The sequence below is a fragment of the Euprymna scolopes genome, chromosome 45 (genome assembly GCF_053919585.1).
Source record: "Euprymna scolopes isolate OS-2025 chromosome 45, ASM5391958v1, whole genome shotgun sequence".
NCBI lineage: Eukaryota > Metazoa > Mollusca > Cephalopoda > Sepiida > Sepiolidae > Euprymna > Euprymna scolopes.
In genome coordinates, this window is record NC_136526.1 from 22,236,488 (window position 1) to 22,258,054 (window position 21,567).

The window sequence follows — 21,567 nt, forward strand, 5'->3', positions numbered from 1 at the left end:
TCTTTCTAACATTTAAGCAAAATTCGTTTTCGTGTGAATAGTCGAATTCGTTCGAGTGTAGTAAATAAAGTAAACAATGACATAAGCCACCCCCTCTCTCTCTCACTGTAAATAAATGTGTGTGTGTGTGTGTGTGTGTGTGTGTAAAATGCAATATCGAGATATATGTGCGTAAGTATATGTTTACACGCACACAGACACACAAATTAAATAAATAAAAACTATCTGACAAATATACCCGGTTAACCAAGTGCAATAGAGATTCAAACAAATGCGGTTATAATCTTAAATAGATTTATCGATTGGAATCTATGAAATAGCGGATGAATATCTGCCATCCAGTAGGATGCCCTATCCTCAGCTAGAGCAAAATTCTGAGAAAATTGACAAAACGAATTTTATACTGCAAGCTAATCAATTTCATTTACTATTTGTTTACTTTTGCAGACAATTTCATTGGCATTATTCAAAACACTTAGACATTAAAGGAGCATAGTCATTACTGCCTTAGTTGTTTACAATAATTTGTTCATGCTAGTTGTTTGCAGTTTGCCATAATTATATTTTTATACTGATATGATATGATAGAGTTGAAAACATGAAATACTTTCAGAAAAAAAAATGAATTACTGATAAGACTGTTTTTGTGCATTAAATAATTAAGGTTGTTTTAATCTAACCAAATATTGGTTCTGTTTTATCGATGTAATTGTGTTTTGATGTCTACTAAACTATTGCCCCGTTTATCAATTATCAAATATGCTAAAGGCAAAAAGTCTCCGTTTAGGCTTGACAGACCATGCATACCCACTGAAAGGTGTCAGCGCGTGAAGGTTTTGCGACAAGAGTTGCACAATCTCCACACTTCTCTTGAGTCGGCACTGTTTTCTTCTAGTGGCAAGTAGAAATCCAAGACGACTGGAAATCAAGCTGAGATAAGTCGAGAGCAAATACAGTGACTAGTATTCCCAAATGGCCACCCATTTGTGCACTGGACAAGCTCACCATTCCTTAATTTCGATGATATAGTAAGAATCGGTGTGTCGACGTGATTATGCACTATATTAAATATACTAAGTACTTAATATATGTTTATATATATATATATATATATATATATATATATAAACATATATTAAGTACTTAGTATATATATATATATATATACTAAGTACTTAATATATATATATATATATATATATATATATATATATATATATATATATATATATATATATATATTAACGAGCAGTATTATATTCATCTATCGGTAATTATGGTTTCGCACACAATCGATATCGATGCAGCGGATCGACTGATAAACCGGTCACATTTATCAATTTTAACCGTAAAACCGACGGTACCAATGGATGATCCTAATACGTTAGAGTGAAAAAATGCTATGCTCTTGCACAAGTAATTGAAAACTCTTGTTATTGCACTATATTACACTGATTTACACTTATATATATGAGTGTGTGTGTGTATGTGTGTGTGTGCATGTGTGTGTGTATGTGTGTATGTATGAGTGTGTGCATGTGTGTGTATGTGTATGTGCACGTGTGTGTATGTGTGTGTATGTGTGTGTATGTGTCTATGTGCGCGTATGTGTGTGTGTATGTGTGTGTATGTGTGTATGTGTGTGTATGTGTGTATGTGTGTGTGTGTCCATGTATGTTCGACATAATAAGGTTGACACATCGGTTCGCATCAAATGACTGAAGTTAAGCAACGTTGAGCCTGGCTAGTACCTGATTGGTAACAATTTGGGAATTCTAGGCGCTGTATGTGCTCTCTGCTTATCTCGGCATTGTTTCCAGTCGTCCTGGACCTCCATTTGCCACTGGTATTCAACAATGTCGACTCAGGAGAGGTGTGGATGAAGATTGCGTACCTCCTGCCATAAAAATTTCACGCGCAGGCACCCTTACAGTGGGTATCCATAGTCTGTCAGGACTAAAGGAAGCCGTTTTATATATATATATATATATATATATATATATATATATATATGCACATATGTGAGTATATATATATATATATATAAATGTATGTATATATATATATGTGTATGTAGTATATATATATATATATATATATATATATATATAGGTGCAAATATGTATGTATATATATATATATATTTAAGTATACATTTAAGTATGTATGTATGTATATATGTATGCATGAATATGTATTTATAAATATGTATATATAATTATATTTATATATATGCATTTATATATATGTGCACATTATATTTATATACATGCATTTATATATATATGTGCAGATGTATATGTATATGTATATATATATATATATATATATATATATATATATATATATATATATATATATAAATGTTCAGAAAGTGTGAGAGAATATATAATTATTTCCACAGCCAAACCCCGTCGTAGATCACAAAAGCCAAGAAAATCAACAAACCGGAAGTCCAAGACTCGAGTTTCGTCCCCATTTGGGCTCATCAGTTAGACACATGCGAACACGGGATTTGAATCCCGAGCCTTTTGCATGCTAGGAGAGTTGCTTGATCTGTGTAAGTAATTAGACATTTGTGTGTGTGTGGCGCGTTTGCTCAGTTTGTACAGTGCTCGCTTAGCATGCAAGAGGCTCGGGTTTCAAATACCGAGTCCGGATGTGTCTAACTGATGAGTCCAAATGAGGGCGAAACTCGAGTCTTGGACTTCTGGTTTGTTGGCTTTCTTGGCTTTTGTGATCTGCGACGGGGTTTGGCTTTGGAATTATATATATATATATATACATATATGTATATATATATATATATATATATATATATATATATATATATATATATTGCATTGTTTTCGTTTAGTCTTCACAATTAATGGATAGTCCCTGTAAATTTGGCTGTGCGTTTAATTGTGAAGCAAGTGTTACTCAAACCAGATCACATAGCCTGAGTCGCTATTGCTTTATTCCAGTGATTAGGAGAAATCCAGAACGACTGGAAACAATGCTTAGATAATTGGAAACCACATACTGCACGTGGTATTTCAAGTTTTCACCAATTTTAGTACTGGCCAAGTTCAACGTCGCTTAACTTTTATGATATAAATGGATGCGGCCTGTCAACGTGATTAGACAAAAATAAGTTTTTACACATCAGAAAGAAATATGCAAGCGTGTATATAAAATACTTTACATGTGAACAAACAGAAAAATATATTTTTGCACTAAGTTAGCTCATTGCGCTTCTCCACTTTTGTCATCGATAGCTTTTGTCTTACATAATAAATATTTTATTCTGAGTAGCCATTTTATTTTGATGAAAATATAGTGTGAAATCAGTTGATAATAATTAAATCGGGGCTTTGACCTGGCCAATATATCACATCAATTTAGTTATCAGAAAACCATTTTTCTGTGACTTTAGCAGTGTGTGCAGGGGCATTATTCATGTTGAAAAATTATGTTCTGGGACATTCCCAGCTTCTGGATATTTAGTAACAGTTCTGTTTCTAATATTCGAATGTATTCCTTTGCATTGATTGACTTTTCACATCTAATATGTTCCCCAACTCCTACTGCAGTAAAAGTTCCCCATACCATTATCCCACCATTCCCGTGTTTAACGGTCGTTTTTATGTAACTTGGCGAAAATCTTTCTCCGGCTCTTCGATTGCACCGTTCGGGAGCATCGGGAGCATCAGTAACAAAACAAAATCTTGATTCATCTAACCAGAAAACATTCCTGAACCAGTGTGTATCCTTCTATCAGTAATGTTCTTCTTAAATAAAAATTTTTTTGCACACATTTTAAAGGAAAATCCCATTTCTTTCATTCATCTAGATATATATCTAGAAGAGAATTTTCAGCCCTGTTTTGAATTCTTTGCTATGGTCAGCATAGGTTTTCTTTCAATCCTTCAAAACAGTTAATTTAAGCATGTGTTCGTCCTTCAAAGTGGATGCTCTAGGGTGACCAGATCCAGATTTCCCTTTTACCAAGCGTTCGACTTCAAACCTTGGACCAATTCGCTTCACTACAGAAAGAGATGTTTTCACATTTTATGTTCTTAAAATATCAAACATCTGCTTGTAAGTCATTTTAGACTGTCTTTATCCTACAATGCGGTTTTTAATATTCTCGCCAATATGCGGTCTTACAATTTTTAGGATTAATTTTTTTCACTTATTATTGTATAATTATAATGATCTGCAAAATAGAAAATTTCAGTTAAAATTAATAAAAATGCATGGAAAAATATTGTAAAATCGATTTCTTCCTTGTTTCACTCTTGGCCCATTTTTTATTTTTGCTCGTAGGTATATATATATATATATATATATATATATATATATAAACATATATATATATATATAAACATATATATATAAACATATATATATATAAACATATATATATATAAACATATATAAACATATATATATAAACATATATAAACATATATATATATATATATATATATATATATATATATATATATATATATATATAATTTATACTACGATGATATGAAATAGCTATTAAATTTTAAGCATTTGCTAATTGGATTTTGAAGAGTTTACTATTCCGTTTTAAGATTTGTATTTCATTTAGATTGACGAGTGATATACTTTTTTTTTTGTGTAAACAAACATTTACATACAATCAATCAACCTGGAAATTGAAAATCGATAAATGACAACGATATAAATGAAAGCGCATCTTTGTTGTTTTTTTTAAATTATTATTTTTTTTTTGACGAATATCAATCAACTGTTATATATTCTATCATGATTTCAATCACATAGCCCATATTTACTTGTCTCGTAATGAGGGCAAAGTCATACACAAAATTGATTTATTTTTCATCTGGACAATATCCAGCTCCTTAAGAAGAGGTAATCTATTTAGGACAAAAAATGAAATTGCAGTAGAAAAAGATTTCTTCACCCTTGATTGAGATACTTCACTTAGATTTTTAACATTCGAGTACAAACGGAATATACACATAACAATGTAAAGGTTCGAGGGTGACCCTGCCTATTTGCTGGCCTGGTGAATTCCTTCGAGATCATGAAACACAAATGTAATTCTACAACTACTACTTTACTCGTTGGATCAAAAATAACAGTTAAACGCAAAGTATACACGCAATATTTTATCGTGTAAGTCTCTATAGACAATAAACTGTAGTGCGTGAAATTAGCGATAATGCAATGCTATTTGTAAACACAAATAGACCATTTAGATGTTGATGAATGACAGGCGAATGGTGTAGATTACCGATTGTCATAGGTTTGATATCGGTTGGAACCAGTTGCTTGTATAAATATACTGAAGAACTGTGATACAGCAAAACAGTCTGTCGATTACAATATATATATATATATATATATATATATATATATACATATATACATAGGTATAGATATATACATATATATATAAATACACATTATATATATATGCATGTATTTATATATATGCATATATGCGTAAAGAGAGAGAGAAAGAGGAAGAAAGAAAGAAAGAGAGAGCATATTCGACGATGAATCACTCTCTCTCTCTCTCTCTCTCTATATATATATATATATATATATATATATATACTTAATTTACTCACATAAAATTAATATACGAAAGTATAGATTTATGCGTAAGCTTTAAGTATTTACTTCAAAAGTGCTCAATACGTAGGTAGAGCTAGTTAGTAAGTTATAAAATGTATATGGCGATTAAGCTACACTGAATATTCCGCGTTTCGTCCACTTAAGGATTCTTCAGGCTTATGCTCATAAGCCTGAAGAATCCTTAAGTGGATGAAACGCGGAATATTCAGTGTAGCTTAATCGCCATATACATTTTATAACTTACTATATATATATATATATATATATATATATATATATATATATATATATAAATAGATAGATGGACATACAGATAGATAGATAGACAGATATATAGATAGATAGATCGCCTCAATATGAGGCAGTTCAAAAACGTACAATTTGCTAAATAAGGTCATTATGTATTATATTTATGTACATATTTATAGACGTGCAAAAAAAAAAAGAAGAAAGAAACGATTCAGGTTCTTTATTCTTATCGTAAAAAAACATCAGTTTTATTTACTTGCTTGTATTTTACCATTGCACTGTAGTACAACTATTGATGCTAATATACATCTATCTATCTATCTATCTATCTATCTATCTATCCATCCATCCATACATACATACATACATACATGCGTGTGTGTCAGGGTGCGCGTGTGTGTGTGTGTGGGTGTGTGTGTTTGTGTGTGTGTGTGTGTGTCAGTGCGTGTGTCAGTGTCAGTGCGTGTGTGTGTCTGTGCGCGTGCGGGTGTTGAGTAGCAGTAAATATATGCACGTGTGTATGGCTTAATTTCATTTCATATTAGCGTTTGTGCACATCTGTCGATTGAACACTAAAAATATGCAGTGTAAGATTGTTCTAAATGTATTATTTTTATTCTTTATTTGATTATATATTTAATTATTATTATTTAATTACTTATTTAATTATATATTTTGTTATTATCATATTGATTTTTTTTAATCAAAAAATTCCTTTTTAGTTAAACACATTCCCTTTTTCGTTTTTTTTTTTTTTTTTCTAACAGAGCTGATATTTTTAAGACTGTCAACTATTTTCGACATATACGATGCTTCCGTTGTCAAAAAAAAAAAAAAAAAAAAACTAAAAAACAAGCAGTTCGCGCTTCTTTTCTTTTGTAAATCTATATTTTTTTTTCGCTTGCTTGATTTTTCTTTTTATATTTTAAACATGTATTTCGACGGATATGTTATAGCTCTGGGTGTTTTTATTTTTTGCTTTGTAGTTAATTTTATTTATTTATTATTATATATTATTTTTTATTCTAGTTTTATTTATTCATTTATTCTAAACAAGACTTCCATCTAGTGCAACGATTCGAACTCCTCCTGTTGTCATCCACTAGTTGTGTAAAAGTTAATTATATACGCAATTATGGTAAGTAAAATAAAAACTTACTCTTGATAGGTGCAGATAATGCAAGCAAAAGTGCAACGAAAAACTGCATCGTAATATTGCACTTCAGTGATAGAAGCGTAGCGCGATCGAATCATAATACCTTATTGAGCGGGAGTGCAAAAACAAAGACATTATTTAAATGTGATTAACAACAAATTCTAATCTTAAATAACAGAATCACATTCGAACGAAGAACGCCCCCCCCCCACCAAATAAGGAAGAAAAAATTTCTTCTAATTGTTTTCCATATCTGATTTAACAATTAGTATTATTTACGTATTCGGACAACTGTTTGCATGATGGATGCTCTTCTCAAAACGTTTCGGCCGATGTAATCTCCGACTTTCTTTGTGTGTATCTTGCCAAACTCGGAATTTTTCTGTCGAATCTGCACGGATTTTTGAACAAAACTCTTTATTTAATCCATAGGCGTAGCATGTTCTCGTTTCGTCAGCCATGACTTGATAGAAGTCCTAAGTAATTCGCAATTGAATATTTAGTGTCGCCCGCATTGAGGATTGAACCTTCAGCCTCTAGAAGAATGTAACTTACAACTAAATTTTCCAATCACTTTATCCACTACGCCACGGGTCTTGCGAATCCAATATGTTGTTTACATTCCGATATTCCATCTAATCAATAACCGTGACCCTAACCCTAACTAACCTTAATGATTCGGGCTAGTTAGGTAGTGGGTTCGGGTTAATAGGCAGATCATATTGCAAGAACACCAAAAATGATGCTTCCATCGTGTTCTCATTACTTGCCATAGTTATACACAACATATCGCAATCGCAATCGATTAAATAAAAATTAGAAGTAAGAAAAAGAAGCGTTTCAAAGAGAATGTAAAAAACTAAAACTAAAAACGTATCAATCGATATAGAAAGACTACAAAATATTGTCTTTCTCCCTTCCCTTAAACATGTAGAAATTGTTCTTCCTGCATTTTTTTACTTATCTCATGTTTTACGGGATATATATATATATATATATCTGCAGCATTTTTTCTCTAAGGCATATTTTATTAAATAAAATAAACGTTTTTCGTCTATTAATTCTATTTTCGATCCTTTCCAAGTTCCGAATAACAGTTTTCACTTCTAGCAGGAACTGGCTGATGTAATCACCATATTTATCGTAAGTCCGAGTACTTTCCAATCCGTCAGGATTAATTGTCAGGGATAAATTAATCTGGTTTTGAACAATTTATAAAGTTGTTTTTTTTCTCTTCTCTTTTCTCATTGGCTAATTATTTTATATTATTTATTTATTTTATCCTTTTTTTATATTGGTTAATGGCATATGATATATATATATATATATATATATATATATATATGATATATATATATATAATATATATATATCATATATATATATATATGATATATATATATGATATATATATGATATATATATATATATGATATATATATGATATATATATGATATATATATATATATATATATGATATATATATATATATATATATATATATATATATATATATATATATATATATATATATATATATATATATATATATATATATATATTGTCTTGGAAGTTTTTAAACCTTTAAAACTATATAAAAACTAAAATAAATATTAAAATATTTTTGGAAAATTATTTTGCAGTTAGCCAATTAATTTTCTGCAATCTGAATCAATTTGCGTTCACGAATTCCCAATAGTTTTAATATTATTTTAGGTATGATCAGTTGTTTACCATGAAACGCTGTTTCGGGGACTTCAAAACAAAACAGCATATTTAATAATGTCTCTGCAGCAGTGTTGATTAAACACTGTTTTCCTTAAACACAAGATCAAAAATGGTCCGGATAGTGCACTTATTTTTGCTCCAGATTAATTACCTAGTCATGTTATCAAAATGTCTTCTTTTACTTGTGTCATCCGTCTTAATCTTTCAAACGGAAAATAATTTTACAAAGCTGCTGTATTTATAGAGTTCCGATGAATCAACTCCTGTTTGTTAACAATATTTTATTTACATGTTTATTTATTAATAACAACTGTATATTTATTAGTTTTTAAAATATATAAGAATTAAAAATTTTATAAATATATACACGAGCTATTTTCCTATACGCATTGTAAACATTTTTATTTTAGACATTACTAATGTAGTTTTGGATTTCCTATATTAATCTACTTTGATTAGTTTGATAAGATTTATAAGCTTAAAGATACCAGTCCAGAGAGGCAACGAAAAGAAATACACAATACACTTGGTTCCACCTTAAATGAATCCAGAAGCTTACACAGATTACGCAGACGATAATTGCTCTGTTTGCTAATAGCACTGTTGACATACAAACAGTTCCGTGCGCTAAAAAAGTTTGCAAAGGACATTGGTCTTTACGTTAATGCAGATAAGACAAAGTTTATAATTTTCAATGCGGAGGGTTGGGGATCAAAGCTCTAGATTGAAGAACACTGAAAGAAGTCACTGAGTTTACGTACCTGGGCAGTAACATAGGTTCCACGGAGAGACATATCGAAATTCGCATCTTGAAAGCTTGGGATGCATTCGATAAGCTGCGGTCGGTATTGACCTCAAGGCTCACTGACGAACTGAAACGGCAGTTCTTCAGCACAGTCGTGAAGTTTATTCTTGTCTACGGTGCTACAATCTGGACAATCACAAAAAGATTGGAAAAAAAGCTAGACGCACGTATGTTACAGTGTTAAATATATCTTGGCAAAATCATCCAACGAAGCAACAACTTTATGGCAACCTACCTGCCATATCTACTACCATCAGGGAGCGACGTCTGCGATTTGCCAGGCACTGCCAGAGGAGCAAGCAAGAGCTTGTGAGAAAATTGCTGTGAACTCTGTGCGCATGAGCATAGGACGACCTAGATCAACGTACATCCAGCAGATTGCGTATGATGCCAACTGTGATCCTGAAGATCCGAGGCAACTGGTTGAAGACAGGGAAATCTGGAGAAAGAGAGTCACATAGGTCCGATCAAGGAACCCGAGCAGATAGATTGATATATATATATATATATATATATATATATATATATAGAGAGAGAGAGAGAGAGAGAGAGAGAGAGATAGATAGATAGATAGATAGATAGATAGATAGATAGGTTTTTACTTTTGCCGCCATTTTTAATCTATTTCGTTAGTAAACTAGGGACTGGGGATATGAAATCTATTCATTTTAAGGTAACGAGACTATTCTTAAGAACACTACCATCATGTTCCCGTAAACATATACATAAGTTATTTTGATGCACTATACAAACTATTTGAGTTTTTTTTTATGAAACGTTTTATAGATAAATGTTTCAGCCTCAATTTTTATTTCTAAATCCAGAAATGTCACTTGTTTCCCTTTTTGGTCATAATTTAATACTAACTCCATTGGATATATTAAATATTGATTTCTTTTTTTCAAATTCCTTCTTAACATTTATACATATAAGGCCGTCAATAAATCTACCGCAACCATGATAATTATATGTTCTAGTAATATAAATTTTTATTCATGATTACTACGGCTATGACAAGAGAATATTATTTTCAGTATTTTGACTCTGGAGTATATATCAGTTCATATCGTATATGTTTTTAGAGAGAGAGAGTAATGTGGTTCTTGATTGATTAACGTTATCTAATTGTATCGGATATATACTCGAGAGTCAAAATAATGATAAGAATATACTCTTGTCATAGACCTAATGATGACACATATGTTCTGGTCTATGTAAATACAAATTTGCCCAAAAAGGTGCAGGATCTAAACCGATCGGAATGCCTATAGTTTAAAGTAGCTCACTTTAATAAGATGAATTATAAGTAAGGCTATGACAACAGTATTTTCTGTTCATTGTTTTGACTCTCGAGTGTGTATCCGTTGATATCTTATATGCTTTTATATAGTGATGTGGTTCTCGGTTGATTAACTGTGTCTAACTTTGTTGGATATATATTTGAGAGTAAAAAAAAGGATAAGAATATGCTGTTGTCATAACCCTAATTATAAGTATTCTTAAACCACCTTTGAAAAACACTGTTCTTACATTTTTACACCAAAACGCTTTTACTTTTACCTAAAGCTAAATCTAGAATATTATTTAGTTATTTAATGAGTTCTTTAAGGGTATTGTTGTATAGAAGGTACTAAAGTCATATGTTGCTATGAATTTTGCCTTTTTTCGAGAAGCATGATAATTCTTTTTTTAGTAGATACAAATTATTTACAACCCAAAATAGATTTACATTGCTATAGAATTTCCTTTTCTGGTGGTAATTATTTATTTGATTCAAAAATAATGTTAACACTTTATATATATATATATATATATATATATATATATATATATATATATATATATATATATATATATATATACTTATGGATTTAGTGATGCACAGTTTTGAAGCAACAATAAATCGGTGGTAACTGGATTTTTATGCATTTTAAATATATAACATGAAAGTTTATTGTTTCTTTCTTTAATTTTAGTTATTATTTTACACAAATAACGTTGTAACTCAGAGCAGTAGTATAGAATCCATTCTTAATTAATTCATATCTGAAACTTTCCTTGTTTTATCAATGGGAACTATTACAAGCTTAGTTTGATTCAAAAATAATTTTAACAGTTTGAAGTTTCGTAAATGTTTGTGAATTTCTAAGGAAATTATTTTTTTTTTAAGTTTAAATTTTTTGGAAACAATTCAACCTTTTTATTTACGAATTATTTACTTTTTATTTACGAATTATTCTTCCAAACATCAAATGTAGACTTTAAAATTTCATGTTTTCTTTTGTGATGATAAAACGATCTGCTGCTTTAGTTACTCTCTTGAAACATTTAATGGAATTTAGATATTTGGGTTCTTTACTAAGGAATTTTTATAATTCAGAATTTAAAACTATCGCTGGATTACGCACGCACACGCACACAAACACATGTATATATACACATATATATATATACATATATATACTATATAAATATACATATATACATATATATCTATATATATATACATATATATAAAATATACATACATATACATATATATACATATACATACACATATATATGTATATATATGCATATACATATATATGCATATACACATATATATATACATATACACATATATATGCATATATATACATATATATACATATGCTTATATATATAGATATACATATATATATACATATATATAAATATATATACATATGCATATATATATAAATATATATACATATACAAATATATACATATACACGTATATATATGCATATATACATATATATACATATATATATATACATTTATGCATATATATACATATATGCATGTATATATACATATATGCATATATACATATATGCATATATACATATATGCATATATATATATACACATATGCATATATAAATATATATTCATATATATACATATATGCATATATATACATATGTGCATATATATATATGCATATATATACACATATTTGCATATATATACATATATGCATATATATATATATATACATATATGCATATATATATATATTTTGTGGGGCAAAGTATTCATTTTTATAAACAGTTTACAAATATTATTTCTCATTTCGTGACTACTGTAATATAATGTAGTTTCATACAATTGTAAAACCAGCAAATTTTTAGCTTTGCTATATTCATAATTTTGCTAATATATTAATTTCATCCGAAGAGAAGAATTTTGTCATTCTTTGAAATGCCGTACAATAAGGATTTATTAATTGTATTTGCTTGAGGTAATCCGATGAAAAATAAATTTCACGTGTTAATTTTATTTGCGGTTTTCATTTATGTTTTTCGTGTTTAGTTCTACTTCCTATTGTCGTTGTATTGACATATTTTTATTTAATTGAGATTAATGTATAAATATTAATATTCATATTAGATTGGAGTTTACATTTTCTTTCGTCTAGTAAACTAATACAGTAGTCATTTTTTCCCATCATATTTTCCCTTTTGGCATTGGTTTCAACCATTTGTTTGATTAAAAATTCGATAATATGCGTAAACGCTTACTTTCTTAAGTGGTCTTATGATTTTGACCAGGACTATATATATATATATATATATATATATATATATATATATATATATATATAAACAAATGTTTCATGCTTAGACAGTATTCATTATAGAGGGAGATGATTCCCGCCAGTCATAAGATTCGAACCCAGCCATGAAGCCACCTTTTTGCTCCATTTGTTAAGCCTTTACCTCAGGGCCACAAAATAATTGCCACGTAAATGAAGAGCTTAATAACTATTAAACGCCAAATTCGGAAGGAATACATTAGACAATCTAGAGTGTCCGAACGAGCGGAAGTCGTGAACATTGTCTAAATGCTAGTTGACTGCTTTTTAGTTTTTAATTCGCAAACATATATGTGTGTGTGTGTGCGTGTGTATGTGTGTGTGCGTGTATGTTTGTGTATGTGTGCATGTGTGTGCGTGGGTGCTTGTATGTGTGTGTATGTGTGCATGTGCGTGTGTATGTGTGTGCGTGTGTGTGTGCGCGCGTGTGTGTGTGTGTTTTACACGGTGGTCACCACTTATCAAGGCCCGGAAGCCACTCAGGATAAGTGTTAAAGTGTTGCCATCCTCCTACATACAGTTTCTGGTATTTCCAATTGGTCACTCATCTGGAATTGACCAGGCTCAACACACCTTACATCTAAAACCTGGCGTTAACGTTATCCTGTAAAAATAGTCATGAAATATACTAAATAATTACGTTCACACACTGGGTTGCATCAGATCACCGAACTCAAGCGACGTTGAGCCTGGTCAATACTAAATGGGTGACCATTTGAAATACTAGGTTCTCTATCTGTTATCTGCTTATCTCAGCATTATATCCAGTTGTCCTGGATTCAAGCAGTGCCGATTCAGGAAAGGTGTATTTAGGGATTGTGCAACTTTTGCTTCGTAATCATATACTCAGCCGTACTTGCAGGGAATATCCATTGTCTCTCAAGACTGAACGACGACGTTGAGGAGTAGTAATAAAAACACTAGCATATTTGGAAAAGTTAGAATGATACTAAATTTAGATTAGCTGATATTTTATAAGAAATATTTTGGAAATAGAATTTGCTGAGGCTTTATTTTTTCTTTTGTTTTGTTTGTAGATCAGATTTCAAATACAAAATCTTGGCAATGTGCCATTTTTCTGAAATCCAATAAGACGACGTAAAGCGTTTCTCACATGTGTTTTTATTGGATTCATTTTTAGAGGGAGTGCCTATAAGCACTATAATCATTAAGTGTTTCTTTTATCTTTAGTTTTTCAGCTTTGCACATCTTTATCTTTCATTTAATCTTGATTAATCTACAAATACTTTTTTCATTCCATATAAAAAAAAAGTCATAGCAGTTTCTTTAGCAACACCCATTCGTCTCTGAGGAGGTGTTTGGTGGTCTCCTGCTACTAAACGAAACATAAAGAAAATTCAAGCGTTTATATATTAAAACAGAGGTAATTTTTTTTTTTTTTTTTTTTTTTTACACAGTGATCACCACTTATCAAGGCCCGGAAGCTGAGGAGATTTGCTGAAGTGTTTACTTAAGGGGGCGGTTCATTAGGAATTTGTTAACATTGGACTTGAAGACATCCAAGTTGTAGTCCGGAGGGAAGCAGGCATACGGAACAGAGTTCCACAGGTGTGCAGTTCTAAGAAAGAAGCTTTGTTCATGGAATCCGCGTTTTGATTTAGGCACAGATATAGAGTGGGGGAAATTTTTCACAGTGGATTCAGCTAGACGGGTGTTTTTCGTGAAAGATTGGCGAGGGGGGACCAGAGATTGGAGTTCAGACGAGCATCTGCCATGGAAATAACGATAAAACAAGGACAGGCTCGCAACGTTTCTTCTGTGGGAGAGAGGTTGCAGGGTAGAGAAAAGGGGATCCCCCACTAAGCCACGAAGTCTATTTTGTACTCTGTCAAGGCAGGATAGGCTGTTTTTAACAGCTCCTGCCCAGATATGGCAACAGTATTCCATCCTTGGACGTACTTGGCTTTTATATAGATAGAGAATTGCATCAGTAGTGAGATATCTTCTCGAGCGGTAGAAGGATCCCACCATCTTTCCAGCGACCTTGGCAACAGACTTGATGTACGTGTTCCATTTCAGATCAGGAGTAAAGGTCAAACCCAGAAGCTTGTCAAAACACGGAGCCTCACTCAGACGAGAGCCATCCATCACAATTGATGCCATCTGGGGATCAGAGCGTTGATGATGTAAGGATAGGAGTTTGGTTTTGGATGCATTAAAGGTAACCAGCCACATCTTCCCCCACTGAACCACACGCTCGAGATCAGAGGAGAGAGAATCAGAGAGAACTTTGTCATTTACAGCCTTTGATGTGTTGCCGTAGATGGTTGTGTCATCAGCATAGATGTCAACGAATGATTTAAGTATGTGTTTAGGGAGGTCATTGATGTAGATCAGGAAGAGAGTTGGTCCCAGGATTGACCCCTGGGGGACTCCAGCATTTATATTGCAGGCCTCCGATTTTTGTCCATCGACCACTACTCTTATGAGCCTATCGGAGAGAAATGATTTAATGATTGAGAAAACATTTCCCGTTATACCGTAGCTGGAAATCTTGTGAAGTAGACCCTTATGCCATACCTTGTCAAAGGCCTTTGATATGTCAAGAGCAATTGCCCTAGAAAGGAAGCCTTTGTCAAGAGATTCACTTATCCTGTGGGATATAACCGTCAGCACATCTGCGGTAGATCTTGCAGAGCGGAAACCATATTGTGTGTCACTAAGAAGGTTATTCCTGCTGAGGTGGTTGACTATTTCTCTATTTAATATGGATTCCAGCAACTTACTCATAACACACAGGAGACTTATAGGTCTGTATTGAGAGGGAGATGACTTATCACCTGAATTCTTAAATATAGGGCAAACTGAAGAGGTCTTCCAGGGAGTCGGAAAGCACTTCTCCTTAATAATAACCTAACGGAATTAACTATATCGTATTTTTTATTTGAATGTTATATATATATATATATATCTATATATATATATATATATATATATATATGTATGTATATATATATGTATATATGTATGTATATATATATGTATATATGTATGTATGTTATATATATATATATATATATATATATATATATATATATATATATATATGATAGAGACAGAGGGAAAATAGATTGTTATTAGGTTAAAATTTTAGAAGCGCTGATGTGCAAGAAACATTGTCCGTAAGGTGCCTTAAATAAGTTTCCGAGCTTTCTTTTTCGGACAGGCATTTAAAATGGTCATAGACTCTTGACAATTCAGTATGTTATTGCTATACATCTTATGAGATGACTGACAAATTTTTATGATTTCAGGTTCAAATGAACGGCTAGTAGGAATTGGAATACACCCTACTAAAGCCTAATTGTTACAGATGGTCAATTTCAAAAATGTAATTCTGGAGCGAGGACACTTTAGAAAAACAATATGCAATAAAATTCCATTTTAAATTGGAAAAAATGCCACAGAAACGTGTGGAATGCTTTATAAAAATGCCACAGAAACGTGTGGAATTCTTTATACAATATTTGGACCATTTTTCACGAATCGAGTTTTTGAGTGGCATAAGAGATTCAAGGAAGGCAGGAAATCTATGAGAGATCATTATAGGTGTGGGGGTAGCAAGGAAGTCAGAAAACTAGTGTTGATTGGCAAAATAAAGAATTTCATGGATAAGGATCATCGCGTGTGTATAGAGACAAAATTGTACAGTTTGATGTCAGTGTGGGAACTGTACACGAAGAACTGAAGATATGGAAGATTTACGTGAAGTTTGTCCCAACGGTACTCCGAGAAGATCAGAAAGAAAGACATTGCCATGACAGCAGGGAGATGATAGAGCTGATCAATTCAGATCCGGCAGTTCTTGATGCTCTGGTGACTTGCCATAAAAGCTGGATCTACTGAGACCAAGCGACAGAGTGTCCAGTAGAAGCTTGCTGCCTCACCCAGACCAAAGAATGCCGAATAGAGCAAATCCACCCAAAAACTTATGATTATCCCCTTTGTTACAGCACGGGTATGATCTACATGCACTATTTTCTCTCTAGACAGACAGCCAAACAGAAATATTATGTTGGGTTTTAAGAAAAAGATTCCGTCGGAAAAGGCCAACACTCTCCAAATCGGGTCACTGGCATTTCCACCAGGACACTGCACGATTTCACAACTCCATCCTTGTCACAGATTATTTGACCAAGATGGGCATCAAGACAATTTACTCACCCTCCCTATCGCCGAGACCTTGCTCCCTGTAACATTTTGTTATTCCTTAAGTTGAACAAAAACCCAAGAGACTGCCGTTATGAGACCATTAAGGAGATGAAAGAGGATGTGGCGAGGGTCATTAACACGCTTATAAAAGAGGACTTCTTTGGGACTTTCCAGATGTTGTAGTAACGGAACAACAAATATATATATACTCTAGATTGTCATTGTATTCGCCTAAACTCACCGTTTAATACAGGGTCCCGACAATATTTTTGGACACTTTGAAAAAAGTACTTCAAGATGGTTACTAGTGGCAAAAACTTTTGAGATTGTACGTACGTAGTTGAGGAGTGAAAATCCCTTTCTAGTGTAGTCATTTTTTTAGTTTGGCTTTGATAATTTTAGTTTTCTGTGATTTTTGCGAAAACTTGCGCGACACTATTTTTCGGACATGACAAAAATCCTATTTTATTAAGAGCTATGTTCATGTATATGTTGCTGTATGTAAATTTTCTGCTTTTACACTTGATTGTCATCATTAGAATCAATTGTCTGTTCTATTCTACTGGCAAAACAATTAAGTTTAATGGGGTAAAATGCATTCAAAATACATCGTTTGTTTGGTATGGAAGAAGCGGAAAGATGGCCTCAGCATCAGAAGGATCGCCATGGATTTGAAGCTGTCGAAATCAACGGTCGAATACATGCTGAAGACAAACTTTGAGCGAAAAAAGAACAGAGGGCGGAAAAAAGATCAATTGGCAAGAGCACTGAAAGGAGAATGAAGAGGATTGTGACACGGCTTTTGACATCTGGAGAAAAACTTACAGCAAGAAAAGTGAAGGAGAAATGTGAATTGGATGTAAACGTCCGAAGAGTACAAAGAACGCTGCATAGGATTGGTTTGAAGTATGCAAAGGCTAAGAAAATAAGGAAATATGATGTATTTTGGAGAGGTATTTCAATAAACAACTTATGAATTATATCGGCGTACTTATAGTTTACATGGCCAAAGAAAAATACTAAATACAGTGTAAGAAATGGATAACCCAACAATCTATATAATTATAAAACTCTAATGACTTTGTAACGGGTGTTGTAACCCAACATCCGGTTTACGACTTCCGGTTACGCATGCGTACATAAACATAAACCCATAACAGTGTAAACAAATAAACACAAATCGCTGGACCGATTTCGTTCGAACAAACGGACGTCCTTAGAAAAGCGAATATCATAAATTTATTTAATAAAATGGGAAGCAAACGAAAAACGTGATTACAAATAATACGTATAATCATCGACCTGTTTCATATATAAGATATATATTATACTAAATAATCAACGCGACAATAAATCGTACTGTTTTACTGTGTTTTCAGCGTCCCAATGGTTTTTTTCGCGTTTAAATTATCCAAATAAACAATTGTTATTACTTTTTTATTTTTTTTTACATCATTCATTTCCGTATCACGTTTAAGTTATTATAACGCAATTTTCTTACAAATAAATCTACTTAAACCCGTTGACAACCATAAAAGCATTTTACAACGGCGATTTGCGCAACAATAAAATGTATTGTTTTACTGTGTACGTTTTCAGCGTACCAATTGTTTTGTTTTGTTTCGCGTTTAAATTAAAAGATATATCGCAATTTGAATGTAACTTTAAGTATTATGGTATCTGTTCAGTGCACATTTACCTATAAGTATGACAAACTACTTATAATTCAATGGCTGTAATTTTTTTTTTTTCAAAAATAAAGAATTATAAAAAGAAAAATTAAAGATAAATATAATAAAGAATTAAACTATCAGTTATTCCCCTTTGGTTTTCTGGTTTGAAAAGTAAACGATGTCAGATTTCAGATAAAATAAGGTAAATTAAATATAAATTGAAATGAAAATAAACTAAATAATAAAATTTTAATTATATTTTTAAATAATACAGTTGAAACGAGGCTATTATATCGAATAAGTAATATCATCAAGCTAATTATTTAAATAAATTTAATTTAATGTGATATGAAAATAACCGTAACTCAATCAATAAAGATGTGGTTTGAAGAATGCTATATATAGAAATTACGCATAAAACATAATGTCTCTTTTGACAGAAGTATCCTAATATGGGCATTAATATTTCTTGACCAGGAGAGGTGTACACACATATGGCCTTTATATTTCTTTGAACATGGGGAATTGTACATACAGACAAACACACACACACACACACACACACACGAACGCTACTACTTTATATATATATATATATATATATATATATATATATAGGGTGACCCAGAAAACGGGCCTTGTGTACACTTTATGTGATATCTCCATTATTTATTTACCGATTGCCCTTATTTTACAGGACATGGCAGAATCAGCGACCGTGAGTACACCAAGAACCCAGTGAGAGCTGGGACAAAGAATATACTGTGTTAAATTTTACTACAAGACAGGATCGTTTAAGAAAACCCAAGACAGTTTCATGCGTCAGTTCGAATGTGAAAAGGCTCCATCCAAAAGCAGAATTCAGAACTGGGTGGACCACTTCGATAAATATGAGACCGTGGAGAACCTCAACGTTGCCATAGAGAACCGTCCAAGCCACTCAGGACGTCCCAAGAAGCGAACAGCCGAGCTGGTCGAAAGAGTGAGAGAGTCTCTCCAGCAGTCCGAAACGCTCTGTGTGTAAGCGAAGTCAGTCCCTCGGTATGTCCCGTGAGACTTGCAGGTGAGTGCTGGTGAACGATATCAGGGCTTACCCATACAGAATACAGACGTTGCAGACCTTTACAGCCTCAGGCAAGAAGCAGAGGAGGGCTATGGAAGTCAAGATGCTCGAGAAGACCGAGGAGACACCAAGTTTTCTTAACCTCCTTTGGACCTTAGATGAAGCCCACTTCCATCTTGATGGAAAGGCAAACTCCAAGGTAAATGTTTTCTGGGGGTCCTCCAGATCCAATGAAGTAGCCACCAAGCCCCTGCACTCTCCTAAGTGCACGGTGTGGACTGCAATCTCGGCCAGATGCATCATCGGACCAATCTTCATCGAAGAATCTGGCGCAGCAGTGACAGTCACCAAGGAGCGGTATGTGGAGGTCATCAAAACCTTCAAGAGTGAGCTCAAGACCACCCACCTGTCGCTCATGGCAAGTTCTTGTTCCAGCAGGACGTAGCAAGTTCTCACACCTCAAACCTGTCCGGAGATTGGCTGAAAAAGAACTTCGGAGGCCGAGTGATCAGTCTCAAGACTGATTTTGAGTGGGCACCCCATAGCCTGGATCTAAGCCCCCCAGATGTTTTTCTTTGGGGCTATCTTAAGGGCAGAGTCTACGCAGGGAAATCCAGAACGATTACGGAACTCAAGGAAGCCATCAGGGAGGAGATGGAAGCCATTACCAATTCGGTCTATAAGAACGTCATGGACAACTTCGTGTTGCGCCTCAAGAAATGCACGGAGCTAAATGAAGGCCATCTCGAACAAAAAAAACGGGCCCCAACTCTAATTAGGCCCCGTTTCTTAGTGTTCTGTCCGAATAAAATGAAACTTTGGTCATAACTAGTTTATTATATTCAAAACATCACATCAAAACACTAGGGTCTTTTGGCCTTTTTTCTCCGTTCTACAGCATATGTTCTAGATGGCCTCCATTTAGCTTTTGTTTTTTTTGGGGGGGGGGTCACCCTGTATAAGGTATTCGAACCCTTGCGAAACTTTAGCCGGGAAAAATCAATGCAAAAGTGTGTAAATTAAAAAAATGAAATTTGCCAGATGAAGGTCGAACGACGGCATTACGAGTATGCACGCTTAACGTAATAGCTATTGGCTTATGTTTTAATTTTTAATCTTTTCTTTTCTTTTTTACAAGGAAGTCATCACTTATCAAGGCCCGGAAGCCACTCGGGGGTAAGGGTTATTGCATGTACAGTAATAAAAATAATATCGTAGTAATCGTTAGCAATGGAGATTTGATAAAGTGTCTTACTTAAGGTGGCGGTTCAACAGGAATTTGTTTATGTTGGACTTGAAGACATCCAAGTTGTAGTCAGGTGGGAAACAGGCAAACAGAAGAGAGTTCCACAGACGTGCACTTCTAAGAAAGAAGCTTTGCTCATGGAATCTACGTTTTGATTTAGGCACAGATAAAGAGTGGGGGGAAATTACTGACAGTGGTTTCTGCTAGATGGGTATTTTTCGTGAAA

General features: G+C 32.9%; 1 long non-coding RNA gene across 1 annotated transcript in view; it reads left to right on the forward strand.

Annotated features, from left to right (window-relative positions):
* LOC145269284 (uncharacterized) overlaps window positions 1-21,567 on the forward strand; it is a 347,441-nt gene that overhangs the window by 1,148 nt on the left and 324,726 nt on the right. The window lies entirely within an intron of this gene.